Genomic DNA, 13353 nt, shown 5'->3' on the forward strand with positions numbered 1-13353 from the left:
GTTTTCACTCTTAAGGTTAATGTATATATTTATATTATAATTAATAAATACAATAGAAGACCACCTCTGAATAAAATAACAGAAATAAAGAATTATAAATTTTATTGTCAAATAACTTATTTGAGCTTTTTAAGGAAATTTTTTAGATTAGGATAAAGAGATGTTAGGACCACTCATTTACATGAAGTTTACAAAGCGATGTAAATTTTAGAAGATTAGAGGATAACTTTAATTAATAACACTGGAGGGGAATAAGTGCATGGTGAAACTAAATTGTAAATTGACATCACCATAAATTTGTTTTCGCCAAACATTGATATTTGTGATTGCTTTTTTTTACTGATTTTACAAAGAATTAATATTGCTGAATTTATTAAGAAAAAAATGTATAAAGGAAAAATTGTGAGGCCTGTTTGACTTTTCAAACTTTCAAAATGGAATTAGTTTTTTACCAGTTATATTTTTCTGAAAAAATTCTATTTTGCCAGCCTTTTCTTCTTATTCAGTTCTTAAGTATAAAGCAATACTCTTCATTCTGTAATTTCCAAAAAGGGTACATTTAACATCATCATTTCAAAAATGTGTTTGACAGCATGTTTGAATCGAATCCACATCAAACTGCTTAACTCCATCAGATCGGTATTAATATTTGGTGTGTTGTCATTTATCATAAAAGAGCTACAACAATATTCAAGTATTTTGTTGGGGCTAAGTGTGAATACTTGAAATATTTTATGTAAAATGAGTTTATTTGTGGGTAGTATTATTGTGACGATCTGAAAAATGTACAGTTAGCAGCAGTAGTGTTAAAAAAACTATAGAAAATAAAGTAATTATAATTATAGAAAGTATTAAATTTTATTGTGTAAACACTATATAAGAGTACCTAATCTTTTCAATGGGTGTTGGAAAAGAAAAAGCTATTCATTTGAAAATAAATTTTTTTTGGTATTTCAGTAATTATTACTAAAGAGTACTTGTCCTTATTAGGAGTTTGATGCCACAAAAACTGTGTTTCAAATTAATAACATTAATACTTGTTAATATATAAATAAATAAACATTTTATATGTACAAATATGTATTTTTGTTATTTGAATATGTTAAAATATATTCAATCATTACTTTGTAGACTAATATTTACTTATTTATTTTTTAAATACATAAAGTTAACTAATAAGAATATTTCAAAACTGAAATATGTCACAAACTATTAATTATGATGAAAACTATGCAGTTAGTTATATTTGTCATCAGTAATAAAAACAAGTCTCATCAAATGAGAAAAAAGTATAAAAGTTGAAGCCACTAATGTTTTTTTTTTTTTTTTGAAGGTAAGGAAAATGGGATTCAGGTCTTATTTGAAGAAGGAAAGAAAGTTAATAAATAATATGTTTATGTTTTATTGTTAAAACATTATGTTTTATGCTCTTTGGTCTTAATTTAATTCATATAGCTTGATTATCTTATAAGTTGTGTTAATTTAAACTTTTTTAAAATGTTATTGTCAACAGACAATAATAGCTTGTATTTTAGTCCACTATATATTTATTACATAACACACAAAGATTAATATTTCTGGAGTTGGTGAGGTTCTAAGTTGAAATGTTTAAAAAAAATTCAACACTTTACTCTTGATAATTCATTTTCTAGCTTTTTTTAATTTGTTATTTTGAACTACTTGATTACAGTTTTAAAAAAAAAAATTTTTTTTTTTCATCATTCCATTGAAAAATGTAAATCTCTTGTAAAATTATCTTTATTATATAATTTTAGTGGCAGATAAATGTATGAAATGTATTGAAAACTATAATGTAAGTTATTGATATTATTTATGTATGATTTGTTTAAATTTTGTAGTTATTTTTTTTAGTTTAATTAACAAAAAAGTAATTTTTGTTGCATGAGCTAGTTTTTTGTTTTAGATCTGTTTAATTATGTATCGGCATATCAGTATAATATTTGTTAATGAAAATCAATTCCTTCTAAACTGTTGTAAATCTATAATCTATTCTTAAGTAAATATCCTGTTTTTATAGCTTAATTTTTAAGATATTGTAATTAATATGTGCTTGGTTATCAGATAATTACTGTAACAAAATTACAGTAAGCTGTAATTTATTATATTTATATGCTTTGTTTAATATTTCCTTGTGACTTTATCTACTGCATAAATAATTATTCCCTGTGCCATAATTTTCAACACATTTTGACCAGCTGTCAGCTCTCTTATGTAATTTTTTTAATTAAACTTTATTTTAGAAGAATAGAAATTTCATTAGTTGTTAGTCAGGTATTACTTTATAATGAAGAGATACAGACTTAAAAATGGATATAATTTTTGCATGTTTTGTAAAGTTACTACAAATGTTAACACTGCAGAAAAAAATAAACAAAATTATAATGATATTAATAATTATAACATAATATTTAGTCAAAATATTTGTGACTATTGTAGATCAACATGTTCTTGAAAAATCAAAAGGGACAGGCAGCAGCAGATCTAAAGGAAATCAGCCCAGTTGGCAAAATCTAAAACAGCCCAAAATCACAATTGCAAAAAGACAGAGTTTGCTTCGCTTATGCTGAAGCTAATAAGCTAATCTTGTTTTATTGTGTATATGTTTAGGTCCATAATATCTTTATGAATACAAATGCAATACATCAGATTTGAAAAAACCTTTGAGATAAAGACTTATTCTAATCAGGTAATCTTATGCCTCTTCTTGCTTTCTGTTCCTTGAAGATTTTTATTGTCGCCTCCAAACTTATCTCGCTGGCTACTTCTCCTTCGACATACAAACCTGTGTAATTGTTCAAATTTTCTTCTTCTAAATTTGCTTTCTGATAATTCTTAATTAACTTGAGAGAGCTCACCTTGCGTTCGGCAGTGGCTGTGCTGACCAGGAGGGTGAAAAATAAATGGAGCAAAATAGAATATTCTGGAAAACTGTCCATCAGGTTATTTTCAGTTGTATATTTTAAATATTGAATTGCGTTACAGTTAATACGGTTTCAACAAAGAAGTATAATTCAGCAAAGCTCTTGAGTTCATATTCAGATCAGTCATAAGCAGTTTCCTATATTTTTTTATTAAAGTGTTAAGCAACTTTCAAAATTACTTAATTGCATATATCATATTTACAGGGCTAAGAATCCAAAAACTTCATTAATTTCTTAAAATCCAGAGACACGTGCTTCTAATTCATTGCAAATTTCATCCACTGCTTTATAAAAACCAATTTGACGTTTATCTGATGATTCCAAAGGACATTCTGCAGCAGCTTCACCCAGCATTCTTTTGATTTGATATATTCTCTGAAATGGAAATTCAGCATTTTCCAAGCCCATTTTTTCCAGTTAGTTTTTGCTTTTATGATAATTTTTACAGGTACTTTCACTTGAAAGTTTCATATACTTCAAGGCAATTAACTTGGTGTTTTGGGCAACTAGTAAGTCTTATTTTTTTTTTTTTTTGTAACTGTATTTCCACAGTATGAATTATTTCTTGTACAGAATGCCACCAAAGTAAATTTAAGTAAAACAACCAATTCAATGACGACAATGACTGGTCATTTAAAACATCTTCCCCTGTGGCACTTCTCTTTCTTTCTCATTCTCAAGGCAATCAATAATACAGTCAGAATTTTGAATGATTGTTTCCACAGCTTTTATGTGAGTAGACCAACATGTTTCACTTAAACCTTTAATGTGGAGTATTCGTATGTTAAATTCATCATCCTCTCTGTGATTGGACGTCAAGATTGTTTGCTTCAATTCTTTCAGAATTTTAACTCCAAACTTTTTAGATTCAGAATCTTTGGTTCATAATGGGTTCTTACTGGATTCTAAAAGAGCGTCCCACCACCTGTGAGATCTTGAAACATTATTGAAAGTTGCTTGAATGACTGAGAAGAATACAAAGGACTCGGATTTTTTTAGCTGCATGCTCTAGAACTAAAGCCATTTGGCGTGACAATGAGTGTAAGGGGCAAACCTATTTTTATTGATATATTCTTTTATCTTGACATGTCACCTACCATTATCTCCTGACATTTCATTTGCATCATCATATATTTGACTGCACAAATTCTTCAAATAATAAATTGGTTACATCCTCACAGATAAATTCAGCATCTTCTTGACTCATTTGAATAAAGGTCATAATACTGTTTGATTTTCACTTCAGCTTCAGGAGAGCTGATGACAACATATCATAATGAAATGGCCATCTGATCAAAATGTGCAACATCAGTGGTCAAATCAGCGAATAATGTAAAAAATTGTACATCTTACTCATCAAGAATAGATTTCCCGATATAAGTAGATAATGTATCCAATATTCGTACATGGTTATTTTATTCGGGTATTTAATTTTTCCTACAGTTTGGATGTGAATTCATAAAGTAGGATTATGATGGGAAATTAACTTGATTGTGCTGAAGTATATGCCTGGGTAATTATCACATTTTCTCTGTGGCCCCAAACACAAAGCCCAAGCAATGTGACAATGCTTTCACACTATCAAAAAGAATGTTTAAAATAGTATGCTACTTCTTAGCTTCTTCTGTACATTATTTGTCCAATTTATAAAGAATATCTTCATCTCGAAGACAATGTACAACATCAAGTGCATTATGGAGGTTGACTTTACTTAGAGTGTGCCTCAAGTACACGATTGTACTTGACTGAATCTTGGAATGAATATTCAATTTGCAGCTGCAAATACCTAACAAAAGTGAAAATGCATGAAATGTTTTGTCGATGAATAGAACACTCGAGGACTGATGCTTTCAGTCGAAAGAGAGTTGTTCGTGTAATAAAACACAGACTTGAAACAACGTTTATTAATTATTGAAAATATTCCTTTGGGCATATCAGATTCTTTGGCTAACAAGGACCTTACAGTGCAAGAGTTCTGATTTTATCTTTATTCAAGAAAGAATAACACTCAAGAATCCCTTTCTCGTCTTCAAATTGACGAGATTGAGTAAACACTGGCAGCAATTTTTCAGAAAGATAAGGATTAGATGTATCATCAGTTTCGTCAGAAGTAGCAAATTCACTAACATAAACTGATACCTCTACTGGCAACTCATTTGAACTTGATGAGGCAGATTCATTTTGACTTTCGAGTTTGACTTCTAGAGATGTACTGATACAGGAGGTAGATTTTGTTTGAATGTATTTGTTCATTTTTTCTGACCGGGATCATTTCCTGCCTCTTCTAGCTTTTGTTTATCTGCTATTCGCTTTTTCTCTTGTCCACCTTTCACTTTCTTTCCAGCCATCATCACTGCTAAGTAAAAACAAATTTCCTGCTTTCAGTGATGATGAGACATGCAATATTAAACAAAGGTTTTTACTCAGTTATTGTCACATTTACACCTTCATGTTCTTCTTACCATTTTCCTACATGTGTGCAACACACCTCTGGCCAGATTTTTACAAATATTATGAAACATTACATACCTGATACTTTTGCAGGGATATTCCAAGCCTCCTAATCACAAGTCACTACAAATTTTACTTGTTCTATGTAGAACACATAAACATTGGATAAGCAATTAAACATCCATTGTGGTTACATTATTTACTTGCATTCATGTTCAAGTGTAAGAGAGCTATATCACTATATGAAACGAGAATGACTTACCGAGTGAAATTTGGACACGTTTTTTGGGGGCAAAAACAAAAAAAACTATCAAATGAATGAAAGTGGAGATGATGACATGTTGTGCATTGTGTAAGACTGCAAGGATTCAAGGAACGACACAATGAGAGATTGATTTGTTTCCTGTCATCAAGAAACCTCCCAATGTATTATGCTATTGTACTATATGTTCATTTATTATTACTGCAACATCACACATCTGAACATGCACAGCAGTGTGTATGACTACATAGATACCTGTGTACATGTAAAACTGTACCTATGAAAGTGATGTATACTGCACAATATAATACTTGGTTGAAAAACACCACTCACAGTTATAGTTTGAAAATTTTATTGAGTCCATTTTATTTTTTCCCCTGTGGAGCTGGTCTCTGACGGCCTGATTTCCTTCTTTTTCAAAACAGCCTAGGCAGCAAATGCCGCCTTTGCCACCCATTAAATCCACCATTTGAGACAAGTTTCCCCAGGATCAGTTATTCTAACAGCCTCCTAAGTGATATAAATGGAGAAAGTATATCATATTACATTAACCATTACTTCTTTAGTTATTGCTGTATGGAAAGTGATAAAGAGGCTCTCATCTAGTTTTTTTACAGTTACTAGCAAGATCATCAAAGTACTGCAATGAACTGTTCATACTAAAAATTTGTTCTTAGTGTTTGTGATTCCAGACTCCAGTCAGAGTTGCTTTATAAAAGTAAAGTGTTGTTCAGTAAATAGTCAACCCTGCCATGAAAAGAATAAAGGTATGATTTATGTACAATATCTTTATTCAGTGAAATTGGTGAACTACGAGATGTAGATGATGTTCAGTTCTACATGAATGTCACCTGTCACCTAGGTATGCCGACTGGTGTATGTTTAAATCAGTGAATAAGAACATAGGAAACCATTTTGTTTCTCACTTTTCTCATATATATATATATCTGCCATGTGATGCTTGTAGATCTTCAACATCCATGCCATTTTTGAATATGTCAGATCACAAATGATTCCAGTGATGATACTAACAGTTAGACTATAACAATAGCATCCTGCTCGTAAGTGTTCATGACTTAATTATAGTGTATCTATAAATTTTATTTGCCATTTTTCTTGGCGTTTTCTATTTTATAAAACAGTGCAATTAATTTATGAATAAAGAAGTAAATAACTACTCTTAAAAAACTCATGAGGTATGTTGTAGAAATTTCATGCCCACAGAACTGTAAATGTTTGATAGCTGAATAAAAAAATTATTTTTTTTTAGAAGGAATGTATTTTTATATTAGATTAACAGAACTGTAGCTTTATTTTAACATAAGCACTATTGACTTTGATACTATATTATTTTGCTTTATTATTTATTTAGTAAGTTCTATAAATGTAGTTAAAATATAAATTGAATAAGGTAATACAACTATTATCTTATTGCTTTAACCTACTTTCTACGTTCCTTTATTTATTTATTTTCCACTGTTTGCTTTAATTTGATTTTATAATAAAGGTTTATATTTAAGACTTGTTTTAAGGTAAAGCTTTATAAAACTGTAATTAAGCTTTTTTTATAAATAATACATTCCAGCTTTCTCTGCTAGTTAAGTTACTTTTCATTAATAATTTTTTTCTTTACTTCAAAAAAAAATTATTACTAGATAAAGAATACCAGTACTCACAGGCTGACAAAAATAATATCTATATTTCGATAAGATATCTGTAAAGGTATGATAAAGATTTTCCTAACCAAACCCTTCCATAAATGTTTATGGTGTAATGATCGTCATCATTGTCATGAAGCAACTCCATTAGTGAGTAACCCTTGCTGATAGTTCCAGATCAATAGACCCAAATTATCTGATTTTTTTTGCTAAAAATTAAAGTTTTGAATTTTGTTTTTTTCAAAATTGATTGATATTCATTCACCCAACCAGGATAAGGTTTCAACAAAATTTGGTTTCAGACTTAAACTTTCGATAGATAACCCTCAGAATCCTATTAATTAAAATACTAAAGTTGTTCATTTAAGGTCCATGTGATATATATATACATTATCATACATCACTTCAATCTATGTAGAACTATACCCACTTCCTGAAGAAAAGTTTTACAATCCTCATAACATTCTTTAAAGCTCCATCTCCACCTTCTTTTTAAGATAATCCGTGATCCATGTTGAAAGTCCACCTCTGGTTTCATTCTATAAAATTTGTTCTGTCTCAGGTGATTTTGTAGCATTTACAATAATTGTTCAACAGGATAGAGTTGTTAGCTGTACATTAACTACAAGTCAGGTTGACCAGAGATCACTCGGTTTTCTCCCTTAGCCTTGAATAGGCAGCTGTAATCACGAAGCAGCAGCTGTTGGTTTTCTTCCAACAAAAGTATTTTATTTCCTGGATGCCCACCATATCTGATGAGCCAACTGTGTTGGGAGTTGCTGATGTTAAACCTGTGACTCCCATAGGGAGTAACAATAATAATAACCAAGTAATTTATTTATGAAGTAGATTAAACGAAACGCGGATTACCTTTTTTAAAAACAAGCATAACTAAAACAAGTTAAACAGTAAACTTCCTGATAAACACCTATTCCCTTTCACATTGTTTATCATTTTTACTTTTTTCTGTTCCTCTTTTATGAACTTTTTACTGACCCTTCTAGTCCTGTTTTAAACAACCCTTCTCTCTCATGATATGTTCCTTCTAGTTAGCTTTTCTATTCTGATTCACTCTTTCCATAATTTTTTCAATCTTTCTTTTTTTTCTTTGTGCCCACAATTCACATAACTATTCACAAGACACCTTTTCCAATTCTTAACTCCATCTTAATGCATAATAAATTTCTATTAAATGCTTCTATAGCTATTGGTATTCTGGTTTTTATTTCCTTTTCACTTCTGCAGTCTTCTGTTAGTATGCCTTATAAGTATTGTACTATTTTACCTGTTTGATTCTTATTTCTTTTACATAGACATTGATTGATTTACTTATTGTCATCTGCTTTTCATTATTTTTGTTTTCTTAGCGTTCATTTTTGTAACTTATTCTTTCATAATGCCTTCTAATTATGTATCATTTGTTGAATATTCTGTGTTTCATCTCCTAAAAACGCATAGTCATCTATGAACCTTGTACAATATATTTTCCTTCCCCCAATACTAATCTATTCATTCTCTTTTAGAACACTTTTAATAATATTGTATTTCAATATATCTGTTTAAATAAGGTTTGGTGCATCACTTGCCTTAATCATCTACTTGTAACTGCTCAGCTTATGTAGATTTTATTTTCATAGCTGTTTTCTGTTTCAGGTATTAATCTTCCATCTTTTCAAACTGCTTTATCAAAGTAATAATGTATCACTTTATTTTATGAATTCATTAATCTAATAATAAAGCAATTGTTTAACTTAAAGATTATTTATTTTTTTGTATCACAATCTTTCTTTTTTTTTAATATATAATTTTTCGTATAATTTTGTAAAAAAATAATGCTATGTCAGTCTTTTTCATGAATTGTTTTATTAGTTACCCTGAATTTTGTCTCGTCTACTCTATATAATTTTGTGTTTATGTAAAAAAATTGATATATATATATGTATTTATGTATATCTAATTCATTTCTTTATCTTATGCATATTTATTATTTGTAAATGTAATTATGCAGCATAAAGTTATTTTATTCTTAATTTTAAAGCAACTGTAGGTTACTTTGTTATTTTAATTCTTAAGGAAAGATTTTTTGTTTATTTTTTATTAAAATTAAATTATTTAAGTTAAGCTAGGTAAATTTTTTTTGCTACCATAAGATAAAAGTAGAAGTGTTCAATTAAATATTATACTGAACCAGTTTTTGTCTCCTTTACTTTATGAATTGCCAAAAAAATTCCAGGTTGGCAGCAGCCTCCAATCATCTACAACAAGTTGACAGTGTTTCTTCATTTAATTTTTTACGTTATTAAAAAGTATTTTCTATCGCTGAAAGAATAACCACATCTTTTAATTGGAATTCTTAAAATTATGCATCATACAGAGCGAGAAGAAAAAGTATATACAATAGCTTGCACTGGTAGTCATGTTATCAAACACAAAAAAAAACAATGTATAAACAAATTGAAAAAGAACATTTCTAACTAACTTATATTTATTAATATAATATAAAGTGTTGAAGAATTTATTATAATATAATTATATACTTGAATAACCTTTATAATATTAAAATTAAACATTAATTCAATTAAAAATTTCACATGAATAATAGTTTAAGTAATCATATAAATAATAAATACAATAAATGAATACTTAATTTAAAATAAGATTATTTCTTTATTTTATTTTGTTGTTTTTTTTTTTTTACTTTTTCAATATGTTTTTTTAGTTGTGTTTACACATTTTAATATAGCTACTAGAGGGAAGTGTAGTAATCGATTTCAAAAATTATAAAAAAAGATCCTATTTTTTTATATTACAATTGCAAAAAAATTTGTAATTTCTCTTAAGCCTAAAATAACCATCTTATAAGTGAATTTTTATGTACATATGTATGTATATTGGCTTGTTTGAAACTTTACTCTGAACTCCATAAACTAATTTTCTTAGGAAGATAGTCTTCAGGGGGATTTATTACATTATTATTTTTTTTAATTTAAAAAAGGGGTGGGGTTATGTTAGCCAAAATAAAATTTTAACGTTTTTCTTACAGAAGTTGAAGCCCTTTTTATCAGGATAACAAATTGCCCAAACTTTTTTTTATATTCTTCCCCACCCTTAAAAAATGACTATATTTTTTCTTTCTTAGCTAATTCTTTAGAAAAGGAGTTAATAGGGAATTTTTACATGAATACTTTCTACATTGACAGGCCTTTAAATGACCATAAAAATTTTTCCACATTCCATTCCTATAGTGTGTGGCACCAAAAAATAATTTTTTGAAGTTTAAAACTCAATGTATATTACCCATTACATTTAAAATATTAAAGTGTTTATTTTCATTATCCCCAAATGTTTATTTCATTTATTAAAAAAAATCTTTACTCCCTTCCTAAAACACATTTGAATTTAGTTAAAATTATCATTCTATATTTTACATATTCAATATTTTTTAAAATTTATTATTACCACTTTGCTGCTACTTTTTTTAAACATTTTACCTAATTACTCCCCCTGGAGTAAGGGAACCCCCAAAATCAAAAGTTTTATTTTTATATATCAGCCAGATTAAGTTGAATAAAGATTTACTATACTACTATTACCAGCTTCAAAATAGTTTATAAATTATTTAAATACAATTTGGAGAATATATGTAAACCAGTTATAAATTTATTATTTGTTAGCCACCAAGGCTCGATCAATGAATTAGCTGATAAATTAGTTACTAAAAATAATATTATATAACACATTTATACCAACTAATGAAATTTATTTAAATAATGATGTATATCCCTTGATAAATATTTTAACATTTTAAGATTTATAAACATTTTGTATTGGTATTATCTCACACCAACATGTTTTTATAGTTAAGAATATTATTAACATTTTAGAATTCTGTGTATTTTTTATAAAGGTGAGAATTACTTTCAATATTAGTAGAATTTGTTACCAGACACATTTCTTTTTGTTCATATTTAGATCTGTGAATTGGAGCATTTTTAAAAATTTAGTAAAACTGATAATTGTATATTTTGATGTAATATTTCAAAGTTCTTTCAATGTTGATTTTGAGTTATTAATGTTGAGTCTTTCAACGTTATTTTTTGACATATTAGGTTGCTGAATAAAAGTTTTCAGTTACAATGTTTTGTGTTCATCTTAAGGCTTCATTGATTAAAATATTCTGTAAATCTCCAGTTATCTTGTGCAATTTTGTTGTAAATCATTGCCCTGAAGGCAAGCACCTTCAGGACATTCTTCTTTGTGTAGAGAGAATACCAGTAGTTTGTTATGTATCTGGATCAAGCCAGGATGTATTGTTTTTTAATATAACCTAGCTATAGGATGATGGCCAGAAGGCAGTATCGATGAGTAACATTAAAATATAACTAGATTTGTTAAGATGCTTCAGATAGATAAAGAATTTTATCAATAAAAATTTAGGAAATATTTTTTATTTTAAATGTATAAACATCGATGATTCAGACAAAATCATGAGAAGTAAAAAATATATTGTTGTCGATAAACATATATATATATATATATATATATATATATATATATATATATATATATATATATATATATATATATACATATACACAGGGCGTTTCATAATGTTCTTTGGAGTTTCGAAAATTCATTAACAAAAAACTATTTCACTCATAAGAATAAAACAAGTACGGTACGAAAGAGTACTTCAAATAGTTTTTTCCACATATACTAGGCAGTTAGTAAAGCATTTACTCGCTAGGCGTCGACAGTAGAGAAAATGGTTGCCAGGGGAAGCGAGAAGTCGTTTTGTGTGTTAGAATTTCACTTGTCAAAGTCAGTAATTTCTGTGCAACGTCCGTTTCAATTGAAATTTCATAAGGAGCCACCAAGTGACAATTCAATTCGTGCATGGTATAAACAATTCAGTGAAACTGGTTGCTTGTGCAACCGGTTATAAGTCTGTCTCTTCTTTTAACTATATTTTTCCAAATGCTTCTATCATCATCAATCACTGCAACACTTCTTCATTTGTCACTTTATCCACCCATTTGATTTTTAACATTCTCCTGTAGCACCACATTTCAAAATCTTCAAATCTTTTCTTCTCAGATACTCCGATTGTCCAAGTTTCACTTCCATATAAAGCTACGCTCCAAACATATACTTTCAAAAATGTGAAAATCTTTTCCTGATGTTTAAATTAATTTTTGATGGAAGAAAATTATATTTCTGACTGAAAGCTCGTTTTGCCTGTGCATTTTATATCACCCCTGCTTCGTCCATCTTTAGTAATTCTACTTCCCAAATAACAAAATTCTTCTACCTCCATAGTCTTTTCTCGTCCTATTTTTGTATTCAGTGATCCATCTTTATTTCTACTACATTTCATTACTTTCGTTTTTTTCTTGTTTATTCTCATGTGGAAGTTCTTGCGAAGGACTTCATCCATGCCATTCATTGTTTCTTCTAAATATTTTTTGCTCTTGGCTAGAATTATATCATCAGCAAATCGTAGCTTCATCTTTTCACCATGCACTCTTACTCCAGATCCAAATTGTTCTTTAACATCATTAACTGCTAGTTCCGTGTAAAGATTAAAAAGTAACGGAGATAGGGAACATCCTTGTCGGACTCCCTTTCTTATTACGGCTTCTTTCTTATGTTCTTTAATTGTTACTGTTGCTGTTTGGTTCCTGTACATGTTAGCAGTTGTTCTTCTATCTCTGTATTTGAACCCTAAACCTTTTAAAATGCTGAACATTTTATTCCAGTCTACATTATCGAATGCCTTTTCTAGGTCTATAAATGCCATATTGGTTTGTTTTTCTTTAATCTTCCTTCTACTACTAATCTGAGCGCTAAAATTGCTTCCCCTGTCCTATACTTTTCCTGAAACCAAATTGGTCTTATACTAATACTTCTTTCACTCTCCTCTCAATTCTTCTGTACAGAATTCTAGTTAAGATTTTGATGCATGAGTAGTTAAGCTAATTGTTTTGTATTCTTCACATTTATCTGCTCCTGTTTTCTTTGGTATCATGACTATAACACT

Source organism: Lycorma delicatula, chromosome 4 (assembly GCF_047948215.1).
Source record: "Lycorma delicatula isolate Av1 chromosome 4, ASM4794821v1, whole genome shotgun sequence".
In the NCBI taxonomy this organism is placed as follows: Eukaryota; Metazoa; Arthropoda; class Insecta; order Hemiptera; family Fulgoridae; genus Lycorma; species Lycorma delicatula.